The 27,004-nt window shown below is 37.9% G+C and overlaps 2 pseudogenes; both read left to right on the top strand.

Moving 5' to 3' along the window:
• The first annotated feature begins 13,970 nt into the window (after positions 1–13,970).
• Positions 13,971–14,909, top strand: LOC105729716 (olfactory receptor 11H12-like; annotated as a pseudogene).
• An 8,964-nt stretch (positions 14,910–23,873) lies between these two features.
• LOC105714475 (toll-like receptor 11) lies at positions 23,874–26,614 on the top strand (annotated as a pseudogene).
• The last annotated feature ends 390 nt before the right edge of the window (positions 26,615–27,004 follow it).

Raw genomic sequence — 27,004 nt, 5'->3', positions numbered from 1 at the left:
GACATCCAGGACTTGAACTCAGACCCGGAACAAGTAAACTTAATAAACATTTATAGAACTCTCCACTTCAAATACACAAAACATACATTACCACCTCACACCTATTCTAAAAGTGATTATATAATTGGAAGTAAACCACTCCTCAGTAATCGCATAGCATTTCATAGGTTTAAATGAAATATTGGTTAGCTGCTTGTTTGTTATTTTCTTCCCTTATTCCTTCCTGTCTACATTATTAAGTATAACTATTGGTATAAAAGTGGTTTTCAATACCCATTACTAAATTGCATTCTAGCCTTGGCAAGAAAGCAATACTCCCATTCTCTCTCTCTCTTTCTCTTCCTTTTTCTTCCTCTTCTTCATTCTTTTTTTTCTTTCTTTCTAAAAAAAAAAAAAAAAAAAAAAAAGCCCTCCTGTTACCTTTTACACAGAGTAGCCCATCAGGTACCTACAAGGGGACTCAAAAAAAAAAAAAAAAAAAAAAAACAGGTCTAGTCAATTATAAGACAGGTCCATTTTGGTGATGATATAGGTTGTCATTAAAAAAGAATCTGTCTATTTTCCCAAGAACTCACAAAGGATTCAAGCTATCTTTACTCAGCTTCAAAATCGCAGTGAATTTTTATGTCCTATGAACAGCCATTTAGTAAGTCCTTATTAACACAGTGCGTCAAAGAGTTATAGTCCCTGACCTCAAAGGGAAATAAAAGCCAAAATGTCATAACAGACGTGAAATGAAAAGACAGCAGTGTCAACATTAAATAGTAACATAGGTAGTGTAAAGTTAACAGTTCATTAAGAAAGGATTAGGTGAGAGGTGGTTTTCAAAGTTGCCAGTTTCAAGAGCTGTAGTAAGAATGGAAAAGGCCTGGCAGGTTGACTTTCTTATATGCGGCTCATGCTAAGACTTCAAAACAGGAGCAAGATGATCAAGAATTAGAGCACTATCCTATAAACATACCTGAACCGACAGTGGGAATAAAGGAGGAAAGACCCTGAGAAAGTCCCGCGAAATTGGTCAAAAGCCTTGAAGCCCATATACATTCCGCTTGAGGGACACCAGCTACCACACTCGCAATTAGAGCATAAACATTTTTCTAGCTGCTTTTTCTCAGTTTCTTCTAAGAAATCTCTGTCAGAGGGCAGAGCCAATTAAGGAAAAAAAAAACTAAAACTAGAACTACTGTATGACCCAGCAATGCCATTACTAGGTATATACACAAATAAAGGAAATCAGGATATTGGAGAGACATCTGCACTCCCATGCATATTGCAGCACTATTCATAATAGCCATGAATTGGAAGCAACCTGTGTGTCTATGAACAGATGAATAAAGAAAGAAAATGTGGTTCATATACACAAAGGAGTAATATTCAGCCATGAAAAAGAATGAGATCCTCTTATTTGCAACAAAATGAATAGAACTGGAGGTCATTATGTTAAATAAAATAAGCCAGAGACAGAAAGACAAATTTTCCATGTTCTCACTTATCTATGGGAGCTAAAACTTAAAATAACTGAACTCATGGAGTTAGAGAATTTGAGCAATGGTTACCAGAGACTGGGAAGAATACTAGGGTTAAAGGGAAGAATGGATAATGTTTATAAAAATACAATTAGATAGAATAAATAAGATCTATATTTGATAGCACGACAGGGTGACTATAGCCAAACATAATTTATAGTACATTTTAAAATAACTAAAAGAGTATAATTGCATGGTTTGTAACACAAAGAAAGGATAAATGCTTGAGGTAATGGATATCCCATTTACCCTGATGTAATTATTATACATTGTATGCCTGTAGCAAAATAATTAAAAATTTTAGAAAAGAAAATATAAAATAACAATCTGATATTATAATTCATGTGATTAATAAAAGAAGAACAAACTAAACCCAAAGTCAGCAGAAGGAAAGAAATAACAAGGATCAGAACAGAAATAAATAAAATAGAGGCTAAAACTACAACAGAAAAGTACTCAATGAAATAGTGGTTTTTCAGAAGCATAAACAAATCAACAAACCTTTAGCCAGATCAAGAAAAAAAGAGAAAGGACTCAAATATTAATACAATCAAAAGTGAAAAGGGAGACATTACAACTGATACCACAGAAATATAAAAGGTCATAAGAAATAAAAGTTTGTAAGAGGGTTCTATGAACAATTGTATACTAACAAATTGAATAAAGTAGAAGAAATAAATTCCAAGATACATACAAGATACCAAGACTGAATCATGAAAAAATAGTAAGTCTGAACAGACCAAAAATGAGTAAGAATATTGAATTATAATAAAGTTTCCCATCAAAGAAAAGCCCAGAATAGCTTTACTGATGTATTCTATCAAACACTTAAATAATTAGCAATCCTCAAACTCCTCCAAAAAATCTAAGAGGAAAGAATACTTCCACACTTTTTTTATATGGCCAACATTACTCTGATAGCAAAACCAGACAAGAATAAGAAAAAGAGAAGAAAAGAAAAATTACAGGTCAATATCCCTGATGAATATAGATGCAAGAATCCTCAATCAAATACTAGCACACTGAATTCAATAGCACATTAAAAAGATAATTTACCATGCTCGAGTGGATTTACCCCAAGGATACAAGGAGGATCAACATACATAAGTCTATAAATGTGATACACAACATTAACAAAATGAAGCCCAAAAATTATATAATCATCTAATTAGATGCAGAAATAGCATTTGAAAAATTCAGCATTGTTTCATGAAAAGATTCTCAACAGAGTTGGTTTAGAAGAAATACACTTCAACACAATAAAGACCATCTCTGACAAGCCTACAGCTCACATTATACTCAATGTACCCTCCAAATCTCAGGTTGAATTGTGATCTTCCATGTCAGCGTGGGTGCCTAGTGGGAGGCGTCCGGGTTATGGGGGTGAATCCCTCATGAGATGGTGATGGTATCCAACCCAACCCTCACAGATGGGTTGGTATCCTACGCATGGTAGAGTTACCATCAGACCTGATGGTTAAAAAGAGTATGGGACAAACCCCCACCCCCACCTTGCTCCCTCTCTTGCCATGTGACACACCTGCTCTCCCTTTGCTTTCTGCAATGAGTGAAAGCTTCCTGGGGCTTCAGAAGCTAAGCAGATGCTGATGCCATGCTTGTACCTCCTGCAGGACCATGAGCCAAATAAACTTCTTTTCTTTATAAATTATTCCATCTCAGGTATTCCTCTATAGCCATGTAAAATGGACTAACACAAAGGTTATTCGTGATTTATGCAACGGCCATTTTAAGGATGTGATGGGGAAAGTCACATTTAAATATATTGGAGGTGAGGAAGACATGAGGGAAAGACGAAGACTCCTTACTGTCTCTTAAGCATGACAGGCACGCCCCTGCCTCATGGCCCCTATACATGCCATTTCCTCTGCCTGGAATGCTCTTTTCCCAGATATTCATATTTCTTTCCCCCACACTCCCTTCAAATCCTTGACTAAATATCACCTTTTCAGAGAGGCCTTTCCTGACTAGCTATTGGAAATTCCACCCAAGGGAATTAAGAGACATTGGTCAAAAGGTACAATCTTTCAGTTAAACAGGATGAATGAGTTTTGGAGATCTACTGTATAGTAGGGCAACTATAGTTAATAATCATATATTATACCATTGTCCCTAAATATCTGCCATATCTGGGGGGCAATTGGTTCCAGGACTCGCCAAGGACACCAAAATCCTGGGATGCTCAAGCCCCCTGACATAAAATGACATTATTTTATATTTGCATGTAACCTATGCACATTCTCCCATATACATTAAATCATCTATAGATCACTTATAATACTAGTAAAATATAAATGTTTTTTGTTTTGTTTTGTTTTGTTTTGTTTTGTTTTGAGACAGAGTCTCACTGTCTCCCAGGCTGGAGTGCAGTGGCACGATCTGGGCTCACTGCAACCTTAACCTACTGAGTTCAAGCAATTTTCCTGCCTCAGCCTCCCAAGTAGCTGAGATGACAGGTGCCCACCACCACACCCAACTACTTTTTGTATTTTTAGTAGAGATGGAGTTTCATCATGTTGGCCAGGATGGTCTTGATCTCTTGACCTTGTGATTCGCTTGCCTCAGCCACCCAAAGTGCTGGGATTACAGGCGTAAGCCACTGCACCTGGCCATAAATGTTTTATAAATAGTTGCTATTGGTATTGGTTTTTATTTTTATTGTATTTTTGTGGGAGTTTTTGTCCTAATATTTTCTGTCCAGTTGGTTGAATGCCTGAATGTGGAACTCGTGGATACATATGCCCAAAAGTATACTTGAAATTGTTAAAAAAAAATTTAAATGTTCTCACAACAGTAAAACAAAAGTATGTGGACATGATAAATATGTTTATTAGTTTGAACTAATCATTTCACCATGTATACATATTCAAAAAACCATCTTGTATGCCATAAATATAGTTTTTTTAATATAAAATAATAAAAAAATTACCTATTATAAAGCAGGCATATTGAATAAGTGCCAAGTTAACCTCACATACTGGATAGTGATTCCATGAAAGTAGTCTTGCTTAATTGGGAAAAGACCCAAGTGACACACTAGCTCCCTATGGAAAACTGTAACTGGTTTAAATGACAGCTTAAACTCCAGGATGTCTCACTAAACAGAGAAATATATCTCTGAAAAGACAGAAGTAAAGCAATGCTAGTTCTGTGAACTGCTTTTTCTTCTCATGTAAATCTATATACTGTTTTTGTCAATTATACCTTAATAAGGATGGGGGGAAAATGCACCCCTGCCAACTGACACACACTCCCTATTGACCTGGCATTTCTAATTTTTCTCCATGTTTACTCATCAGTCCCTAAAATACTATATAGTTTACTAATTTATTTACCACCTGCCTTCTTTGGAATCTAAGTTCCACATAGGAATTTTTGTACATTTTGTTCACTGCTATGTGCAAGAGCATTTAGAGTGGTCACTGGAACATTCACAATCAATTGTTATTATTGAATTAACTAATCAGTTCTTAATAATGAAATAGAAATATAAATAATATAAATGTATCATCAATTTTACACTTAAATACAAATATTACTCTGAATATAAGTATGATGAAAGGAAAAACTTTAAATACTAGTTATATTGTATTCTTGTGGCTATATATGTTTTCTTAAATTTTTCTATAAGTGTATATTTTCTATAATAAAGTGTAGTTATACTTGTAATATTTCAAAAGTATTTGTTAAGATAAATTTATGTAAATAAATTTCATGATTTTTGAAATCATTTCAGAGATGTGGTGGGTGGAAGCCATATTTAAATATAGTGGAGGTGAGCAAGAGATGAGGACTCCCTGCTGTCTCAATCATGCCAGGCATGCTCCTGCCTCATGACACCTATACGTGCCGTCTCCTCTGCCTGGAACCCTCTTTCCCCAGATGTTTATATGTCTTGCCTTCACACTTCCTTAAGTCTTTATCCAAATATCACCTTTATGAGATTTGTGAATTTTTATTCACCTATATCTTTTGTATAGTTATTCATCTATACAAAAAGTACAGCGGACAAATCATAAGTATATTGCCCAGTGAATTATTATCAACTGATACTCCTGTGTAAAGGTACCTAGTTCAGGAAACAATGTTATCAGCATCACAAAATCCCCACCTTTTCAGTGAGGCTTTCCCTGACCAGCTATTGAAAATTCCATCCAGCAGGTATGGAGAGACATTGGTCAAAGGGTACAATGTTTCAGCTAAACAGGATGAGTAAGTTCTGGATATCTACTGTACACCATTAACTTTAAGAGAGATATCAAAAAGGAAAAGAACTCACAAAAATTGCCATGAAGGATACACATGGGAGGGGCAGAAGGAAGGTGGAGGGAGTGCAGAGAGCTGTGGGCTGAGTCTGAGCCTCAAGGTTTTTTCAGCATAAAATGCCACATAGACTGTTGATAAGCAAGCCTGTCCCCCATTCACTAGGCTTAGGCAACTAATTTTATGTATCAAAATTTTATCACTGTCCAACACTGATTTAAGGACTCAACACTCTGACTTGAGAAAACCTAAAATACAAAAAGTTACCTCGAAGGTGGGTGAGACTCTCTAAGAAGCTCAAGTATATGTCTTCAATGTGTTCTCATTGCAAATTACTTAGAATCTGGCACAACATATTGGAAGAGAGTAGTAGAATGGTAAAAATCAAACCTAACTTCAAAATATTGTAAATTATAGGTCTAAGATCATTCTTAATGGGCCAATATGTGCAATGAGGCTCTTCTCTTCCTCCTCCAAGTTACAGACAGGAACACGAAAGACTAAGAGTCATTCACATTACCCCAGGAAGGCAGAGGGAAAGGGCAGTTCAGGTTTCCTGAACTTACTGCTCACAGGGGAGGCCTGGCCCACCACCAAATCTGGATACTTCCAAACTTATTCTTACATGAAAACAGGATCTGGGGACCATTTCATTCCAACTGGTCCCATGGTCAAATCCAGAAGCCCAGTTAGGACCTAGTTTCAATGAATGACTCTGAACTTAGCTAATTAACGGCTTCCTGGCCCAAGAAGGGTTTCTAGTTTTTGTTTGTTTAATTAATTATTTGCTATTGCACTAAAATACTTTGTCTTACCTGGCAATAGGTGAGCTCAGGATTATCTTGGCACATTTGCTTATGTGGTTTGAGCCCTCCCAGAGTGTTACTATCTGAGACTAGCTACCCATTAAAATTTAATATGGCAGAAGACAATGAACTTGCTAGAGATGTCACAGAGCCTTTGTTGCCATGGCAGTGATTGTTGAACCATCACAGAGAAGTATGTAAGAGACAGGAAAGAGAAAACTGCAGGAAAAACTGAAGCATAATCATTTTTTAAAATAGTCTCTAAACTTAAAATGGAGTAATGTGTTTAAACTTGTGGGGAAACTATGAGAAAGGCTGACTTTCCAACATCCTCTTAAAGGGATATGGTTTTATGGAAGAAAGGTTTCTGAGATACAATTCATCTTAAAATAAAAGTAAATGAATTGGGATTAATTTGGAAGTACACTGACTATTATAATACCAAGAAGTTCATATGAAGCCAGATAGCCATTAAAATGGCAGAAATTCAACAAAATGTTTAATAGATGATTGGGTCTGTGAGAAATAGTTTTCAGGTACAATATGAAACCCCAAATATTCCAGGGGCTCCTGCCAAGTGTAAACTTGGAGTGTCTTTGACTTAGAACTGAAAGAACAGCAGGATTGAGGGTGGGTGAAAGAAAGAACCTAGTGATCTAGGTAATGCCACTTTGGATAAATTGCTCCCTGCATTACTGGGTACAGCTTGGGGGAGCAAGTGTGTACTTCAAACCCCAAGGATTCTGTCAGCATGAATGAGGCAATGAGGGTTATCCTGCCCCCTTGTGCTCTGAGCCAACATGCCAGGACTTGAAGAGGAGAGGAAGGAAATGAATTCATCACACACAGTGCTGGACTGAAGAAGCAAAGTGCAGAAACACATCCTCCTCCCTCCTCCCTATAGAAGTCAACATCCCCCTAGATTGCCCATCGCTATCAGCATAGGATGGCAGTGTATTTACTTAATTCACTAAAAGTGAATAGAGCTTAAAGTTTAGCCCTCAGGTGGGATCTTGCTGACATAGGCCCTCATTGGAGTGGTTTGTTGCACTGTGGGCTTCTTGTGTCAAATGTTAATTAATCTTGTTTCTCCTGAGTCTAATGCTCAAATGCATGTCCATTTAACAAGTCTGTTTATTAAGTATAGTGCTTTAGTATTATTTATTTAGATTATTTAAGAAAAAAGCCCCAAAGATAACTCACATTGTTGACCAGAGTAAATTGAAGGCAAACACATTTAATAATCTCTAGAAGCCATATTCTCATTACATATTTTTTACATATTCAGATTACATAATTTTGGCTACTAATCCTAATCTTTTGTAAGAAACATCAGAATTAGAAATGAAAAAGGCCATGATACCACTGAACCCACAGAAATAAAAAATAACCATCAGAAACTACTACACACACCTCTATGCACACAAACTGGAAAACCTATAAGAGATGGATAAATTCCTGGACACACCAATAACATGCTCCAAACTTGCATCAGTAATAAATAGACTACCAATCAAAAAAAAATTTGTAAAATCTCAGGACTAGATGAATTCACAGCTGAATTAAACCAGATATACAAAGACGAGCCAGTACCATTTCTGCTGAAATGATTCCAAAGAATTGAGGAGAGGGACTTCTGCCCAACTCATTCTATGAGGCCAGGATCATCCTGATGCCAAAACCTCATAGAGACACACACACAGAAAAAAAAGAAAACTTCAGGACAATATCATAGATGAGCATTGATATCACACCTTGTGAACAGTATCATGACAAAGACACAAAGATGGTAAAATAAAAATGCAAGGATGGGGCCGGTTATGATGGCTCACGACTATAATCCCAGCACTTTAGGAGGCTGAGGCAGGCAGATTGCAAGGTGAAGAGATCGAGACCATCCTGGCTAATATGGTGAAACCCCGTCTCTACTAAAAATACAAAAATTAGCTGGGCATGGTGGCGTGCACCTATAATCCCAGCTACTTGGTTGAGAGGCTGAGACAGGAGAATCACTTGAACCCTAGAGGCAGAGGTTGCAGTTAGCCAAGATTGTGCCACTGCACTCCAGCCTGGTAACAGAGCAAGACTCCATCCAAAAACAAAACAAAATAAAATAAAATAAAACCACAAGGATGGAAAAGGTGCCTTGTTTAGGGGAAGAGGGGAAAACATTCTGGGGAAAAAAAATGTCTTTTGAACTGGACTTTGAAGGAGGGTTTTCACAGGTGTAGATGGAGATAAATAGAATTCCAAATACGGAAAATGATCACAAAGAACAGAACATAGGAAACTGAAGCTATTCAGAGAATGAAATGCTGACTACCATCTAATTTATCTGTAAAAGAGAGGAGGGAAAGATAACACCAGGAAAGTAATTTGAAATCAATTTGTGGAGAACTTGGGAACTTGAAATTATTGATGGCTTCTGAGCAGATAACAAGATTAAAGCTATGTTTTAGGAGTTCCTAAGTATTATGACTAAGTGATAATAAAGGTCTTAATAAACATTTTCCTCCATAGCCTCTCAAAGTGGAAGTCTGATTTTAGACATAAGATTTCTGTGGTCCTAGGACATACATCCCTGATGTCCTCAACTACTTCACAATACATGGTGTGAGCATTCACTCCCACGTGAGTGTTTAGTTACACTATGGCGGCTCCTAAATGCCATAAAGTAAAAATAGAAGGGACACTAATCAATAAAGATAAATATTTATCTCATATTAATTGGGAAGTCATATGTTCCTCTGAAGTATTTCTGTCAATTAACTTAAATGTTGTTACTTCCTATACTTTCTTCTAATATCTAAAGAACTCTGCAGTGCCATCCTTGTATAAGTTATTTCTAAATGCTATAAATCTTTATTTAACATGCTACAATGCTGGAACCTCAGTATTTTCCTCACTGGGCTCTATATCCTCCAACATATCTATAGTAACACTTGAAATGTTCCTAAACATTATGTCAGAATTTTTGGTGACATTTTGTATCTTACTTCTCCTCAGACTGTGTCTTCCAGAAGTTTTTTGGAATCCATCTAGTGGGCAACCTCTTTGTAAATAATGATGCTTTAGAAAAATTGTCATTACTCTTCACTGATTCTTCAGAGAATGTGTAATCATTAACTTTTTAAAGATTCATTGGCTTGGAAGATAACTTTTCTAATGCTATAGAGGCTACATCCCAGGAGACCATGAGTTTTTTAAATTGCATTTTTAATTTTGGGGCCACAGTAAAACTCTGTCTAGCTGGAGGCAGAATATGGTTTATAAAATAAATCATTTAGAGATTTGGTTCATGTCAAAATGATGATGGCTTCACCTTTTGAGCACTGCCAAGAATCATGACACTCCTGTGTCAATCCCTTTTCATTCCATAATTTCTTAATGCTGGTTTATTAATGATTCTGGTTGGAAGCCTATTATAAAGAGTCACATATTATTAAAAGAAGCACAAACATAGCTGCTAACTAGTCATGCTCTAGACTTCCCAGAGCACTGGTGTAGAGAGTAAATTGGAAGAAAAACTTTTGAAAATTGTGTTTGTGCTCAAAATGTATGCCCTCATGACTTCCAGGACTCATATCCCTCCGTATTTCTGAGAAAACAAAAAGTTTTTTTCAGGTGACACAAATCCCTAATACATTTTTATAAGAATATAGGAGGGAGGCAGATCCAAGATGGCCAAATAGGAACAGCTCTGGAGCACAGTTCCCAGTGAGAACAACACAGAGGGTAAGTTATCACCACATTTCCAAATGAGTTATTGCTGCCCACAGACCAGGAGATTCCCAGGCTGAAAAGCACCAGGAGTTTCCAGCAAGGCTGTTTCTGCTGGCGCAGAAGGTCTCCACACAAAAACTCACACAAATCTGGGTGGCCATTTCAATTAGCACCTGGAATGCCTGGGAGACAGAGCCACCCATTCAACTGAAAAAAGGGGGGCTGAAACAGCGAGTCAGGCGATCTGGCTCAGCAGGTCCCACCACAACAAAGACCAGCAATCTGAAACGCTCTGGATTGTGAGTTCCACAGCAAGTGCAGCTGGACCAGGGATGGTCCAGCTCTGTAGGGGGAAGGGCATCCACCACTACCTAGGCAGTCTGCCATTACAGAGACAGACCACCATTACTGAGGCAGACCGCCACTACTGAGGCAGTTCTAACTATACCTCTATAAACAGAACCAAAAGGAAGTTCAAACAGCAGCAGGCAGAGCCCATGGCAGCTCAGCAATGCCTTTGCTAGCAGACTGTGACTAGGCTACCTCCTAGCTGGGCAGGGCATCTCTGAAAAAAGGAAGCAGCACATCAGGAACTTAGAAATAAAGCCCCAACTTCCCAAGACAGAATGCATGGGAAAAAAGGTGGTTATGAGTTCTGCTGCAGCAGATTTACCAAGCAAATGGAGAGCAAATAAAAAACCAGGAGTTTCGATCCTAGTCTCTGATAAAATAGACTTTAAACCAACAAATATCAAAAGAGACAAAGAAGGGCATTACATAATGGTAAAATGATCAATGCATAAAAAAGAGCTAATGATCCTAAATATATATGCACCCAATACAGGAGCACCCAGATATATAAAGCAAGTTCTTAATGGCCTACAAAGAGTCTTAGACTCCCACACAATAATAGTGGGAGACTTTAACACTCCACTGTAAATATTAGACAGATCAATGAGAGAGAAAATTAACAAGGATATCCAGGACTTGAACTCAGACCTGGAACAAGCAAACCTAATAGACATTTACAGAACTCTCCACTCCAAATCCACAGAATATATATTCTTCTCAGCACCACATCACATCTACTCTAAAATTGACCACATAATTGGAAGTAAATCACTCCTCAGCAAATGCAAAAGAACGGAAATCATAACAGTCTCTCAGACCACAGTGCAATCAAATTAGAACTCAGGATTAAGAAACTCACTCAGAAGCACACAACTTCATGGAAACTGAACAACTAACTGTTGAATATTGACTGGATAAACAATGAAATGAAGGCAGAAATAAAGATGTTCTTCAAAACCAATGAGAATGAAGACACAATGTACCAGAATCTCTGGGACGCATTTAAAGCGTGTCTAGAGGAAAATTTATAGCAATAAATGCCCACATGAGAAGCAAGGAAAGATCTAAAATCCACACCTTATCATCAAAATTGAAAGCGCTAGAGGAGCAAGATCAAAAAAACTCAAAAGCTAGCAGAAGACAAGAAATCACTAAGATCAGAGCAAAACTGAAAGAGATAGAGACACAAAAAACCCTTCAAAAAAAAATCAATAAATCCAGGAGATGGTTTTTTGAAAAGATCAATAAATAGCCTGCTAGCCTGATTAATAAAAGAGAAAAGAGAGGAGAATCAAATAGACGAAACAAAAAACAGTAAAGGGGATATTACCACCGATTCCACAGAAATACAAACTACCATCAGAGATTACTACAAACAACTTTATGCACATAAACAAGTAAACCTGGAAGAAATGGATAAATTCCTAGACACTTGCATCCTCCCAAGCCTAAACCAGGAAGACGTTGAAACCCTGAATAGACCAATAACAAGGGCTGAAGTTGAGGTAGCAATTAATAGCCTACCAACCAAAAAAAAGCCCAGGTCCAGATGGGTTCACAGCCAAATTCTACCAGACATACAAAAAGGAGCTGGTACCACTTCTTCTGAAACTACAATACAAAAAGAGTGAATCCTTCCCAAATCATTTTATGAGACCAACATCATCCTGATACCAAAACCTGGCAGAGACTCAACAAAAAAAGAAAACTTCAGGCCAGTATCCATGATGAACATAGATGCAAAAATCTTCAAGAAAATACTGGCAAACTATTTGCAACAGCATATCGAAAACCTTGTCCATCACAATCAAGTGGACTTTATCCCAGGGATGCAAGGCTGGTTCAACATATGTAAATCTATAAACATAATCCACCACATAAACAGAACTAAAGACAAAACCACATGATTATCTCAATAGATGCAGAGAAGGCCTTCGACAAAATTCAACAGCCCTTTATGCTAAAAACTATCAATAAACTAGGTATGGACAGATGGATTAAAGACTTCAACATAAGACCTAACACCATAAAAATCCTAGAAGAAAACCTAGGCAAAGCCATTCAGGACATAGGCATAGGCAAGGACTTCATGACTAAAACACCAAAAGTATTGGCAATTAAAGCCAAAATAAACAAATGGGATCTAATTAAACTCCAGAACTTCTGTACAGCAAAAGAAACAATCATTAGAGTGAACTGGCAACCAACAGAATGGGAAAAAATTTTTGCAATCTACCCATCTCACAAAGGGCTAATATCCAGAATCTACAAAGAAATAAAACAGATTTACAAGAAAAAAATATATATATATATAAAATTGCACTTTAGGTTCTAGAGTACATGTGCAGAACATGCAGGATTGTTATATATATATATAACTTAAAAAAAAAACAGAATGTAGGAGGAAGGAAGTTTACCTATAACAAAAAAAAGTGTTTAATTTCTGTCATTTAGTAGAAATTTTCAATTTAACAAAAAGCATACAAGGAGAATCAATCTCAAAATTTTATGAAAAAACTTCAAAAAATAAAGTTGAATATCTAGATCTCTGCAAACTTTTGTACATAATGACTAATCAATATGTTATTGATTTTATCAATAATCACTATATCAGTTTATGAAATTAAGGTGAAATATTAATCAAAAACTTAAAGTCTTTGCTTTCTACAGAAAACATTGCAGCATTTTCATATTAGTATTAAAAGTTAATATTAATAAATAACATTAGACAATAACAGCAACAATAGAAATTCAGAGATAATGGCTTTAACGTGATTACTACCCATTTATTTTAAAATATGTGCATTTCTTTTGCATATGTAAATAATGTTAAGTAATATGTTTAGCTGAAATGTAAATGGTCAAAACTTTCTTTACTGAGTCTATTGCACTACAATCTGGGTTTGCAAAAAAGAACTAACACACTTGTGCCTTCTCAAAGTACTAACTTTGAGTCATATGCTATCCAGAAACTATCATAAATCATTTCTGTCCCAAAATAATGAGCTGACAAAAGGAGTTTAACTTTGCCTAGTTCTATTACAATTGCATATTAAGGAGAGATTTAGGAGTTGGCAGAAGTTTGTTTTTTTTCAATCGGTTACCTACTATGCCCAAATCTCATATACTATATAGCCAAGAAAAAGTAAACTACATTCTCTTCCTAATTATTCTTTTGAAAAATGACTTCATGTTCATCGTATCTTCATTCTTAAAATAGAAACACATTTTGTAAAAGAGTCCTGACTGATAATGCGTCTCAACCTTGCTGGTCATTGACCCAATGAATGTCTCTAAGCCCATTTCCAGCTGTGCTTTTGTAAATCAATTTATACTCCAAGGTTTCTCTTATGAGTGGACAATTCAAATCTTCCTCTTCTGACTCTTCACTACAACATATGCACTGACCATAACAGAGAATGGAGCCATTGCTTGTGCCCTGTGGTGTGACTAGCGACTTCACAATCCCATGTTCCTGGGAAATTTCTCCTCTTTAGAGATATGGTATGTCTCTTCTACAGTTCCCAAGATGTTGGTCAACTTCCTTTCAGAGAAAAAACCCACCTCCTTTACTGGATGTTTTATCCACTTCTTTTTCTTTTTCTCTTTGAGTACATCTGAATGCTTGCTTTGACTGTGATGGCCTTTGATCAGTACCTGGCTATCTACCATCCCTTTCACTAACCTAAAATCATGACTGGGCATCTCTGTGCCAAACTGGCCAAAATGTGCTGGGTTTGTGGATTTCTGTGGTTCCTGATCCCCACTGTTATCGCTCAGATGCCCTTCTGTGGTCCAAACATTACTGACTATGTTGTGTGTGACCCAGGGCCAGTATTTGCATTGGCATGTGCCTCTGCCCCCAAAACCCAACTGTTTTGCTACACTGTCAGCTCATTAGTTATTTTAGGTAACTTCCTCTTTATTATTGGATCCTGTGCCCTTGTCATGATACTTGTGTTGGGTATGCCTTCAAGCACTGGGAAACACAAGGCCTTCTCTACCTGTGGGTCTCATTTGGCTGTGGAATCACTGTTCTATTGCTCTCTTATGGTCATGTATGTGAGCCCAGGACTCGGACATTCTATGGGGATGCTGAAAATTAGAACTTTTTTTCTATGCTGTGGTGACTCCACTCTTCAATCCCCTCATCTATAGCCTCCAGCATGAAGAGATAAAGGCAGCCCTGAGGAAAGTTCTGGGGAATTCCCATATAATTTAAGGCATATTAGATTATTTCTCCATGATCAAGTCAGTACAGTCTAACAAAGAGAAATCAGAATTATATAGCTAATGAAATGTAAAAATATGGATCTAGTGATATTGACTATATCAGCCTATGAAATTAAACATCTGTTGGGCCCTTACAAATTAAAATTGCCAAATTATATAGATGTAGACAAATGGAAGCATTTGGTTTCCCTTTGGCACCTAGACTATTAACTGAGTAATATACATATTTGGGTATTTTCTGGATAGTTTTCATCTGATTGATCTGTGATAAAAATTCTTTATGTTCTTTTTGAATTAAATTTATAGTTCTGAGACTGACAAAATTATAGCTATGTTATTTTGTTTGGTAGGTTGTAAATAAAAAAGAAAAATATATTTTCTGATTGTGATTCTTATCATATTTGGCTTTATTATTTTGGTGACATGGTCCTTAATAATAAATGAGCCATTATAAGCAATTGATCAACATTTTAGTAGGACAATAAAATATTCTACCCTAATGACATCCAAATATTACCTCCTTCTGGGCCCCTTAAAGGCAGATTCTAATTCCATGAATAGTAACATCAGTCAAAATATTCTGAAATGCATTATTCTAAATGCCTAATATTTTTACCTAAATAAGGTAGTGCCAAAAACATAATGGGTCAAAATTTATTGGGTTTTAGATAATAGAATATCTCCCCCTAAAAACTGTAGAGGGCAATGATGTACTTGTGGATACACTGCTTAAGTTCAAAAAATAAAATAAAATCAGTGGCAGTTCATTGTCATTTGTTGATAAAAGAATGTGAAAATAACATGAATGAAAAATTTTAAAGGAAAAAAGCATTTAGAATTCAATTGCTCTAATGCAATTTTTTTGTTTATATGTCTGTTTCATGTGATTTAACTTTGAACTTGCTCCCATTTATAGCAAGTTTTTATAATTATCAATTTTAGGAAGCACAGTATTTTATTGAACTAACGTGCCATGAATTGTGAATGTTTATATGGTGAGATGAACATTGTCCTAGATGAAGGGCCTTCCTTCCAAGAAGCTAAGAGCTGACTAGTAAAGGTTTTAAGAAAGGGAATTTTCAAAAGGGATATTAGGAGAAAAATGAATGCCTCTACTACACAAGAATGACTTCTCACAGAATTTGTACCGAGGCATTGTGGGGTAAGGTTACTGAACACTCCAACACCTTCCTTCCTTCTACCACCTATCTTTTTGTTGAACATTACAGTTATCCCATTTTTGTTATAAAATAATATCTCAATAAAATCTTAATAAAGATTTTCCTTGATAATATTTTACAAACCTAAATTAGGACTCATCATCTAATCCAAAACAGACTGTCCCAGAAAATACAGAATATAAGAATATTATCTGTGTACAACAATTTTCCCTTTAGGTTTTTGTCTTAAAACAGTTTCTTGGGAAAGGGATCGTTATTCAGTTCAAAAGGTAAGAATGCATTATGAATTTGGGCCTGGACATCCCAGGTAAAACAATTATTTGCTCCTTTGACATAAGTAAGTATCAAGTTTTTAGTCTTATCAGAACTCTGTCATATCTCTCACTTGTATAGCCTGCTGAGGATGTTTCCTGTTTCTATATCCCTTTCCAGGATATATGACTTTTATGTAACCTGAGATGTGATCAGCAAATGAACTCAAGAAGAACAGGTAGTCAAGGCAGGCAATATTTCCACAACAATTTCAGAACTCCCTACGTTGTGTTACTAAGTTAATTTATTTGTGCAGCCACTAGTTTTTCAATGCCTCTTCTCACAATCCCAGATACCATGACTGGTTCATGACCTTTTCCATCACACTAAATTATTTAGCCAAACACTGCATATATACCATACTTTTCTAAAGCCAAACTGTATCCCAAAGGGAGATAAGGAGAGAGAAAAAGTATTATAGATAGCAGTAAAAATACAGTGTTATGTTTTTGTTAGTACTTAGACTTTCAAAAGAACACAGCAGGTTGATATTTAAAAATAATTGTGTTGCTTAGTAGTTTCCTCGGGGGAAATGAAAATTGTAATACAAAAATAAAATTGAGACAACTTGTGAATGTGAGGTTTAAAAAAAAAAGAAAGTATTTTCTACTTTGAAATACAAGTCACGGTGTTTATTATATACCTTTAAATGCTTGTTAAGCTGAGCAAATTTTGAATGTCCCTCAATTACAACTAATTCCGTCACAAAGCAAAATTTATTTGTACAACCAAACATTATGTACAGTCAAGATTACTAGAATACTTACGACATAAGGTGCAAGTGCGACAATATTATGAGAAAAGAGTGCGTATTAAACAGGTTTACATATCCAACTGCACCACAACAGGGTTTGCTCTCTTGGCAACATCGAAAATAATAATAATAACATTTGAAGCGACCTATTTTGTGTCAGGCAATGCTCCAAGTCTTTTCTAAGTATAATTTTATTTCCTACTTATGCAACCTGAAGAGATTGGGTCGGTACTATTGTATCTCTAATTTATGAAGAGTCAAACAGGCACAAAGGGTACTTAACCTAGTTGGAGATGGTATCTGCTCCCAGGCAGGTTAACAATGGAGCCCACACATTTTACTATTGTCGGGGGAAAGGATCGACACTATAGAATGAAATAGATTACATCAAATCTAAGTCACTAATGGTGTGAGCTTATGCAAATTATTTGATCTTTCTGCCTAGATTTGTTTAGACTGTAAAATAGAACTAATGATCATATTTTTGTCAGGTAGTGGATTTGATGAATAAATGAGGTAACTCAAGATAGGATCTCATACATAGTACTTATGGAATCTATTTCAGTTAATATTATTAATGTCTCATTTGTAGAGCTCTTCAGCATTTCCCAAACACTTTTAGATAGTTGTTCAGTTCATCCTCACAAATTCGATCATATAGTTAAGGGAGATATTTCCATACTCATTTTGCTGATGAGATTCAAAGAAATCAAGTATACTGTCCAAGGTCACACATAGTAAGTGGAGGAATCAGTTCTTCTGACTTCAAGCCTAATAAGAATTCTGCTGTACCATACATCCTACTCTGGAAAATGTGGCTAAGTCCTACATAGCTAACTTCAGAACTGCATGGCCATGCAAGCCAAAGAGCTCGATTTATCCCAGAAAGGAATACTGTAGAGGAGAAACAAGTTCAGTAGAAGAACTAAGGGATTTCTTTTAGTAGTCTTAAGGTAATAGCTACACAAATTATACAAATATTTACATAAAATGTATTCCACATGCAAAATATGTTATTGAGTGAAAACGGCAGATCATGAAACGATATTATTAAATTGTACACAAACGTGGAGTCATGGATTTATGGGTAATTTAGATTCTTTGTTTCCTCTTTTATGCTAATACCTTTATTTCCTAATTTTTCCATGACAAATATGCATTCTTCATCCAATTTACAAAAGATGTGGAGTTAAGAAAAATTAATATTTAAAAAAAGATGTATAATTTAAAGCAATGCTTTTAGACACACCACTTACGCAAGCTTCCCCTCTACTTTATGTGTAAAGAAAGGATAATGCTACTGTCTTTGGTAAGCCTTTAGCATGCCTTTACAGAGCTTCTCAAGTACTTTTCCATGTGGGGTCTCTTTGTGGAGAGGAGTTAATTTGGCACCCTAGTCCTTCTATTTCACTCAGAATCAGCTCTTTCTACAAAGGAGAGAGTGGTTCTTGGTAGGAAACCCTGGCCTTGTGATTTTCATACTAGATGCTTGGAACAACAACAAAAAAAGACAGAGCGAGACAGAATGGAGGAACATGCCATACAATCAATGAATCTTCCCAAACCAGAACTTTATCCAGGCAACTCCCATCTACACTTGCCTATCTCTCCCTGCAAGCACCCTGCTTACTACTAATACAAGAACCAACTTTAATTAAAAGAGAATTTGAATTGTCATGTTTTGGACATGACAATTTATTTGTCTGTGTATATTATAACAACATATTTTAAACCTTTATCTTTTTTGAATTTTTTAGGAGCAATCGAACTGGATACTCATCTCTCTTAAAGAACATAATGATTGTTTCTTTTGCTATGCAGAAGCTCTTAAGTTTAATTACATCCCATCTGTCTATTTTGGCTTTTGTTGCCATTGCTTTTGGTGTTTTAGTCATGAAGTCCTTGCCTATTAGAGTGAACCAGCAACCAACAGAATGGGAAAACAATTTTTGCAAGCTACCCATCTGACAAAGGCCTAATATCCAGAATCTACAAAGAACCAAAACAAAAATACAAGAAAAAAACAAACAAGCCCATCAAAAAGTGGGCAAAAGATACAAAGAGTCACTTTTCAAAAGAAGACATTTACGCAGCCAAAAAACATATGAAAAAATGCTCATCATCACTGGTCATTAGAGAAATGCAAATCAAAACCACATCTAGATACCATTTCATGCCAGTTAGAATGGCGATCATTAAAAAAATCTGGAGACAACAGATGCTGAAGAGGATGCAGAGAAATAAGAACACTTTTACACTGTTGGTGGGAGTATAAATTAGTTTAACCATTGTGAAAGACAGTGTGGCAATTCCTCAAGGATCTAAAAATAGAAATACCATTTGACTCAGCAATCCCATTACTGGGTATATACCCAAAGGATTATAAAGCATTCTATTATAAAGACACATGCACATATATGTTCACTGTGGCACTGTTTACAATAGCAAAGACTTGGAACCAACCTAAATGCCCATCAAAGATAGACTAGATAAAGAAAACGTGAACATCTATACCGTGGAATACTATGCAGCCATAAAAAGGATGAGTTTGTGTTCTTTGCAGGGAATGGATGAATCTGGAAACCAGCATTCTCAGCAAACTGACACAAGAACAAAAAACCAAACACCAAATGTTCTCACTCATAAGTGGGTGTTGAACAATGAGAACACATGGACATAGGAAGGGAAATATCACATACTGGGGTCTGTTGGGGGGTGGGGTGCTAGGGGAGGGATAGCAGGGGGTGGGGAGATTGGGGAGGGATAATATTAGGAGAAATACCTAATGTAGCTGACGGGGGTGGTGGCAGCAAACCACCATGGCATGTGTATACCTATGTAACAATCCTGCACAATCTACACATGTACCTCAGAACTTAAAGAATAAAAATAAAAAAGAACATAAGTCATTTATCTATCAAAACATATCCTATTAATCATCTTAATAAAAGCAGAACCATGTTTAAAAGATAATAACTCAATTGTGTCCAAAGAAGCAAAGAATCTATAGTTGTAATAAATAATTATTTCTTCTTATTATTAAGTAATTCAATTACTCCACATTTTACTGAGATAAGTGTTAGAAACTTGAAATCTATCCAGGGACTCAAATTTGCTACACATAGTAGACTTATATTCAGCTGCCTATAATAGAAACTCAAGTAACAGTAATTTATGCAACATAAAAGTTTAGTTTTCTTCTCTCATGGGTGTTTCTAAAGATAATCAGTCCACTGCAGTCCAGAGGTGAGCAGTGCCAAGATGTCATCAGGGACCTAGGCTTCCCTGCCTTTTTGACAAATCTTTTGTAGTTTATGTTTCCATCCTTAAGCTTACCTTATTATCTGAAGATGTCATCTGAAGTATCAGACAAGAAAGAGGTAAAACCACATTCCATTTATATTTCTAAACCTAAGTGTGTCAAATGATAACCATCATAAACAAGAGAGACTGCAACATCTAATGTATTAAACTGGGCACATTCTCAAATTGAACAAAACTGAGGTTGCATTAGTCAGGAAGACAATAAAATTCGGTATTAAGCATGCAGCTAACAAACTTTGCCATACACGTATTGGGTATAAAATTAAGAAAATGGACATAGTGATAGAAGTTTAGAAGTAGCCCCTTTTCTCAAAAGTCTCACTCTATGAGGTTGATACACCTCTTTTTTTTTAACATAAATAAGGATGGTCATTTATTTAAATAACATTTTAGAAATTGGCATTGGATAAAAAAGAAAGGTTTTCCAAATGTGAGAGATAAGGAATTTAACAATTAGATCACTGGATCCAGCAGTTTCTAAGCCAGAAATATGCAATATATTCATGTAACTTTTCTAATTACACATATCTAAATGACAAATTGATTTTCTTATTTGTATATTGAGTTTACCATCTAATCTAATGTAGACATTATTTGTTACCTATGTTACTGAAACACCTTCTCTTATGATTGTATGTATAATATATATTGATAAGGAAGAGAGATTATATGAGTTACAATTAGGTTTTTCTTTTTTTTTCCACATATAGATTTTTAATAGTATAAAACAAAAGTTAATATGCAGGGTGGCTTGTTAATTATCCATTGTAAAAGTTACAACAGCAACTATCTAAGGCATTTGCCTCATTCCACATGATGTATGATGTTATTGCAGCCCAAAACACTGATATTTCTCTATTATTCCTTTAAATTTCCATTCTTTTTTATTTAAAATGGGACACAAATTACAGTTTTTGTGTTTTACTAGCCAGTATACAGTTAGAACTCATGACTGAGTCTAGAATTCCTACAACACTGTAAGACAGATAAGATCAAGAGTTCTCAACAAGAGTTGGACACGTAAGGTAAAAGTAAAGCCTTTGTAATATGCCAAAATTTACTGAATTGCACACTTAAAATGGATGAATTTTAAGGTATGCAAATTATATATCAATAAAGTTACTTTTGTTTTTTTGTTTTTTTTTTTAACAAAGGAAAGAGGTTTAATTGACTCACAGTTCAGCATGGCTGGGGAGGCCTCACAAACTTAGAATCATAGTGGAAGGCAAAGGAGAAGCAAGGCACCTTCTTCACAGGTTTTCAGGAAGAAGAATGAACACAGGTGGAACTACCAAACACTTATAAAGCCATCAGATCTCGTGAGAATTCACTATCACGAGAACAGCTTGGGGAAAGCCACCCCCATGATTCAATTGCCTCCACCTTGTCTCTCCCTTGACACGTGGAAATTATTGTGATTATAGGGATTACAATTCAAGATGCGATTTTGGTTGGAGACACAGCCAAACCATATCAAGACCACTTTAATTACAGTAACTATTTTAGTAACCTTATCCTCCCCAGTAATCTTGTGCTGCATATACACAAGGGTTGTGGGTTGAGACACCTTAAGCAAATCTTTATACCCAAATGAACAGCAAAAGAGACAGATTTGGCGGATAGAAAGTTTTTGAAAAACAAAAATGTTGATAAGCAAAAAAAAAAAAGAGACATTATAGAAACTCTTGCAAATGTGTATGGAAAAAAATAAATTTAAATTTCTTTCCCCAGTTCGCCACAGAACAAAAGGCTCACACCTGGTGACTGAAAAATAAATGCTTGAAACAAGAGATAAGAGAACTATTTTAATGTCTCCAAAAGCAAACTTATGTCATTGTTATTGAAAGAACAGAACAGAAGCAGGAAAAATATTCAAAAAGGGTTTCAGTCAACTTAAGCAAAATATGAATTAGACTATGGGGACCCTTCTCTCTTTGGGAGATTAAATTACTAGAACCCAGTTCTGGCTTCGATTTTTTGGCTTATTTCCCAGAAGTTTCTCAATGGTTGGTGTCCTCTGGAAAACAAGATCTGACCATTCAGATAAAAATCCATCTTTCCTCTTCTCCCTTCTATGCTGCACTCCCAAGTTAAGTGGGAAGGTCGAGTTCCCGTCAGCAAGACTGTGAGTCCCTGTTCAATTGTACTGCTATAAAGGGAGCACTAGGGTAGGGAGGTAAGATAGAGATTGTGGGCTGCTCTTATTGTGGGAGGAAAAAAACTCTCCTGGAAAATGGAGCTGGAACTTGTTCTTTCAGAGATTAGGGGGATATGATACAAAGTTAGTGAAAAATGAAATCCCCAAACCAAACTGAGAAAAGAGAAATCATGAAATAGAAAAGGTAGCTGGGAGGGGAAAGGGAGAGAATATAATGCAATCTGGGGAGATGTTAAGAGGTTAACAAAGCACTCTCCTCCTTCCCTAGAAATTCCCACCTGACAGAAACAAAGGAGTTACACCTGTGTGTGACAGCGGGCAGCCAGGGGCCGCTGAGGAGGAAAGAATCACAGAAAAAACAGCTTTACTCTTGCTCCAGGATAAGTTGAGAAAAAATCCTTCCTGAGAAGTTTCAACCCTATCTCTGCTGACTTCCTTTTCTCTGCTCAAAGATAAACAGCTGCCAGATAAGCCTTGTGAACAAGGTGGAAGAGCAAGTAAGTAGAAACTGACAGGGCAGAAAGAGAAATGAAGAATCTCTCCCACAGAAAGACCCTGCCCCTCTCCAGGGAAAGCCAGAGGCCTGAAGCCAGGCAGGGATTAGGTGGCATATAAGAGGAATCTGTGTGTTAAGGCTTGCCACAATTTAACTGGTCAAATGAGGAGCTGTCATTTGTGGATAATGTAAGTATGCCTTAGGTAATATCATCAAAGTTGATTTCCTGAAAGCAAGAACCACTGCATAGCTCAGAATTCTATATTCCTAGGATCTCTCCCGCAAGACCATTGTGTCTCCTTGGTCTGAGATCTATACCAGCCTCTGAAATCTCCCTAGATACTAGAATAGAGAGGGAAGCCCAGGAACAACAGGGCATGCTATTTGACACATTCAGGCAGGGCTCAAGAAACATACTTTCAAAAAAGTAAGGAAATAGCCATGGAAATAATAGAGCACCAATTGTACTGAATGACATCCACAATGAGGTGGATGGCTTTGCAAGGCTGAATCATCTAGATGATTCATTCCCAGGTCCTTCTTCTCAGGCCTCCTCTGAACTTTTCACTGAAATCTTTGGCATGTACAGTTCTCATGCTCCAGATCCCTTTAAAGAGACATTATTCAAGGAAAGGCAGCTTCTGTGCTTCCAGAGCCAGCTTTTATCTGCTATTGTGATATTTGACATCCCTATTCTTTCTCCTCTTTTTCTAAAAGCAGTGCCAAGGATGGGAAGACCTCCATTCTCCTCCTCTTTCCTGCATCTCTTAGTGCAGGCCTTGATAAGCTTCATCTTGGTGAGCTGGGTATGGACTGCCCCTGACTGCACCGTAGCAGATAGCTTCCTGTTGCCTAACCTCTCCTCCTACATCCCATTCTGTTCCTTGCCACCAGGACTGCACATTTTTGCATCATGCTCCAATGTTAAAGACCTACTTCAGACCCTGATGGCAGTGCCCCAGGATATAGAAGCATTATGTCTTCAAGGCACAGTTCCCATCCTGCCAGCTGATGCCTTTGGTCACTTCCCCTCCTTACAACTTCTGAAGCTACAGCTGGACATCATCAGGATTACATCTGGGGCATTTCAAGGTTTGGAACAGCTATAGCACCTTTCATTTGAGCATCATGCCCCCTGTTGCCTGAGTCTGTTCCTCTCTCCAGATGTGCTGGAGCCCCTTGGATTCCTCAACAGCCTTTCCTTTCAAGGTTACTGCCTGAAAAATAGCCAAAACATCCAGTTGCCTGTCAGCCTTAGTCATCCAACCGTGAGGCACAACTGTTTGACAGGGCTGCAAGAACTACAAGGGCTTTTCCCAGACCTTGTTCCTGATTCCTCTCCCACAGCCAGCCCCAGACCATGGTCAGATCCCTCCTGGAGGTGCTGAATCTATCTGCCAACCTGCAGCTGAGCCAGGTGGGTGTCAGAGCCTTGCATGGCATCCAGCTCCATTCCCTGAGATCGGATGGCACCCCACTAATTGCATTAGGCCTTTTAGACTCAGGACTGGTCCACCTGGCCTCCTTCTCCCTTGTGGGTACATGTATTAAAATACTGCCTGGGAATGTGACAAGTTACTTTGAGCTTCGTGCACTCAACCTTGAGGGAAACCAAATCCAGAACATTGAGGATGGGGATCTTCCAAACTGCCACTCCCTGGAACTCCTCAGCCTTCATGCCAATGGCCTGTGGTTTCTTTCCACCACATTCCTAAGCACCCTGCCCCAACTTCAGAGGCTCTACCTATCCATGAATAAGCTGGATCCAACCTTGCTCCCAGAAGGGCTGGTAAGCTCAAACCTGAGCGTGCTAGATCTATCCCACAATGTGCTCTGTGTTCTGCCCTACAAGGCCTTCTCCTCTCTTCCTCAACTCTAGGAGCTCTGGCTGAGTAGCAATAACATCTCCAACTTATCCAGTGAGAGCCTGAAGGATCTGAGATGACTGAAGAACTTAGACCTGAGTTGGAACCAAATTAAGGTGCTAAATTCAGGCTGGATTTCCTCTCTTCCTGCCCTCACCTCACTGAACCTCCTGGGTACCCATTTAGAGCATATCTCAGGCAGGCAACTTCACTGTTCCCAGAAGTTTAGCCATCTGCATCTGGGTTCTCCTGAGGTGATGGAGATCTACCATCCCTGGCCTTTAGCACTACTCAACTTAGAGGTATGAGAAAAACAGTACATCCAGTTTAGCGTCCCCAGTGGAGAACCCTTCTTGTTCTTGGAGAACCTTACCTTACAGACTTCCTATGTGTTGCTGGTTCCAAACAACACAATCATACATTTCCCTTCCCTGCATTACCTCACTCTGCAAGGCTGCAGCCCCTCCATTTTCTTAAGCCATCAATCCCAGAGATTCTTCCCACAGCTTCGTCTCCTGGAGCACTTGCACTTCTGGTCTGATCATGAGGGTACAGAAAATGTGTGTCAATTTGGGATTCCCAGACTGTGATTGCTGAAGCTGCGAGACCTGGACTTCTATATGTCAAGGTTAGTGAAGCTGAAGGTGCTACTAAAGAAGCTACCTCAGTTACAGGTGATGGCTTTGAGCATCCTAAACCTTGGGAAACTCTCAGTCTCTACCTTCAGAAACTTGGGATGCCTCTAGCTGCTGCTCCTCAACTCTGAATGGGCCCTGGGGTTGGACAGCAGCCTCCAGGAGCTAATCCCCCAGATGCCTCAATATGTTTATTACTCAGATGTCACTTTCACCTGTCAGTGTGAAAGCTCTTGGGTGGGACCCTGGCCAACACGGGCCCCAAACACTTTTGTGTATGGCTGGAGAAATCCATCTGCATGGCCAATGCCTCGGACAACTCCAAGAGTCCACTGCTCTCCTTCCTTTCTGGTCACTGCCCATATAATGCTGAGTTTCAGGGCTTTCTTGCCAGCTTCAGTCTGGTGCTTCTGCTGACCATCCTTGCATTGCTTCACTGTCCCAAATGGCCGTGGCTTCATCACCCCGGACTATCTTTCACGCCTGGTGGTGGAAATTGTGTGGGTGAGGCCCCAGAAGCCAATCTACTACGATGTTTTTATATCCTACTGCAAACAAGACCAAGCCTGGGTGCTGGAAAAACTGGTTCCTGCCCTGGAGAAGCCTCTCCCAGCTGGTGAGGGCCTAAGACTCTGCCTGCCTGAGAGGGACTTTGGGGTTGGGCAGTTCAAGATGATGCAATGGCTGCCAGCATGGACAGCAGCAGAGCCACTCTCTGTGTGCTCAGCTGCCAGGCTCTGGGCAGTCCCTGGTGCAATTTGGAGTTAAGGCTGGCCACCTACCACTTGGTGGCCAACCCCAGGACTGCTCACTTCCTGCTGCTATTTCTGAAGCCTACTGATCAGCGGCAGCTGCACAGCTACTACCACCTAACTTCAGAAGGAGGACTATTTTGATTTACCACAAGGTGAGGTTGAGTGGGATGCCTTCTGTGAGCCACTTCAGAGAAGGCTAGGGAAAGCCAGATAAGAAGGAGAGGAATAGAGGGTGTGAGAGGTTTAACCAGGCGGAAATCTCTCCCAGGAGGGGCCTCAACACCACCACATCACTGGAGGGAGGGCTCACACAGGTGGTCTTTGGGCAGGGCTTACTCCAAGCGCACTTTCTACACTGAAAATGATAGTTGAAAACAACATATTTGAAAGCACCTGGAAACAACGTGTTCATTCAAAAAACAGTTCTGATACCTGCTAGTCCTCTCACACAAGGCATTCCCTTACAAAATAATGTGCAAAAATGGTTTGTAAAATGCTATGTGCATTTTTCAAAATGAATTCCTTCTGCCTCCATTGAAAGCAATGTGTTCACTTGTTTGATGAAAAGCTACTTTATTACAGAGGAATGAGGCAAGAATCAATG

Source organism: Aotus nancymaae, unplaced genomic scaffold (assembly GCF_030222135.1).
Source record: "Aotus nancymaae isolate 86718 unplaced genomic scaffold, 86718_ANA_hifiasm-v0.15.2.pri h1tg000011l, whole genome shotgun sequence".
In the NCBI taxonomy this organism is placed as follows: Eukaryota; Metazoa; Chordata; class Mammalia; order Primates; family Aotidae; genus Aotus; species Aotus nancymaae.
Note: the sequence above shows the minus strand (reverse complement) of the source record. Positions and strands in the feature narration are given on the sequence as shown.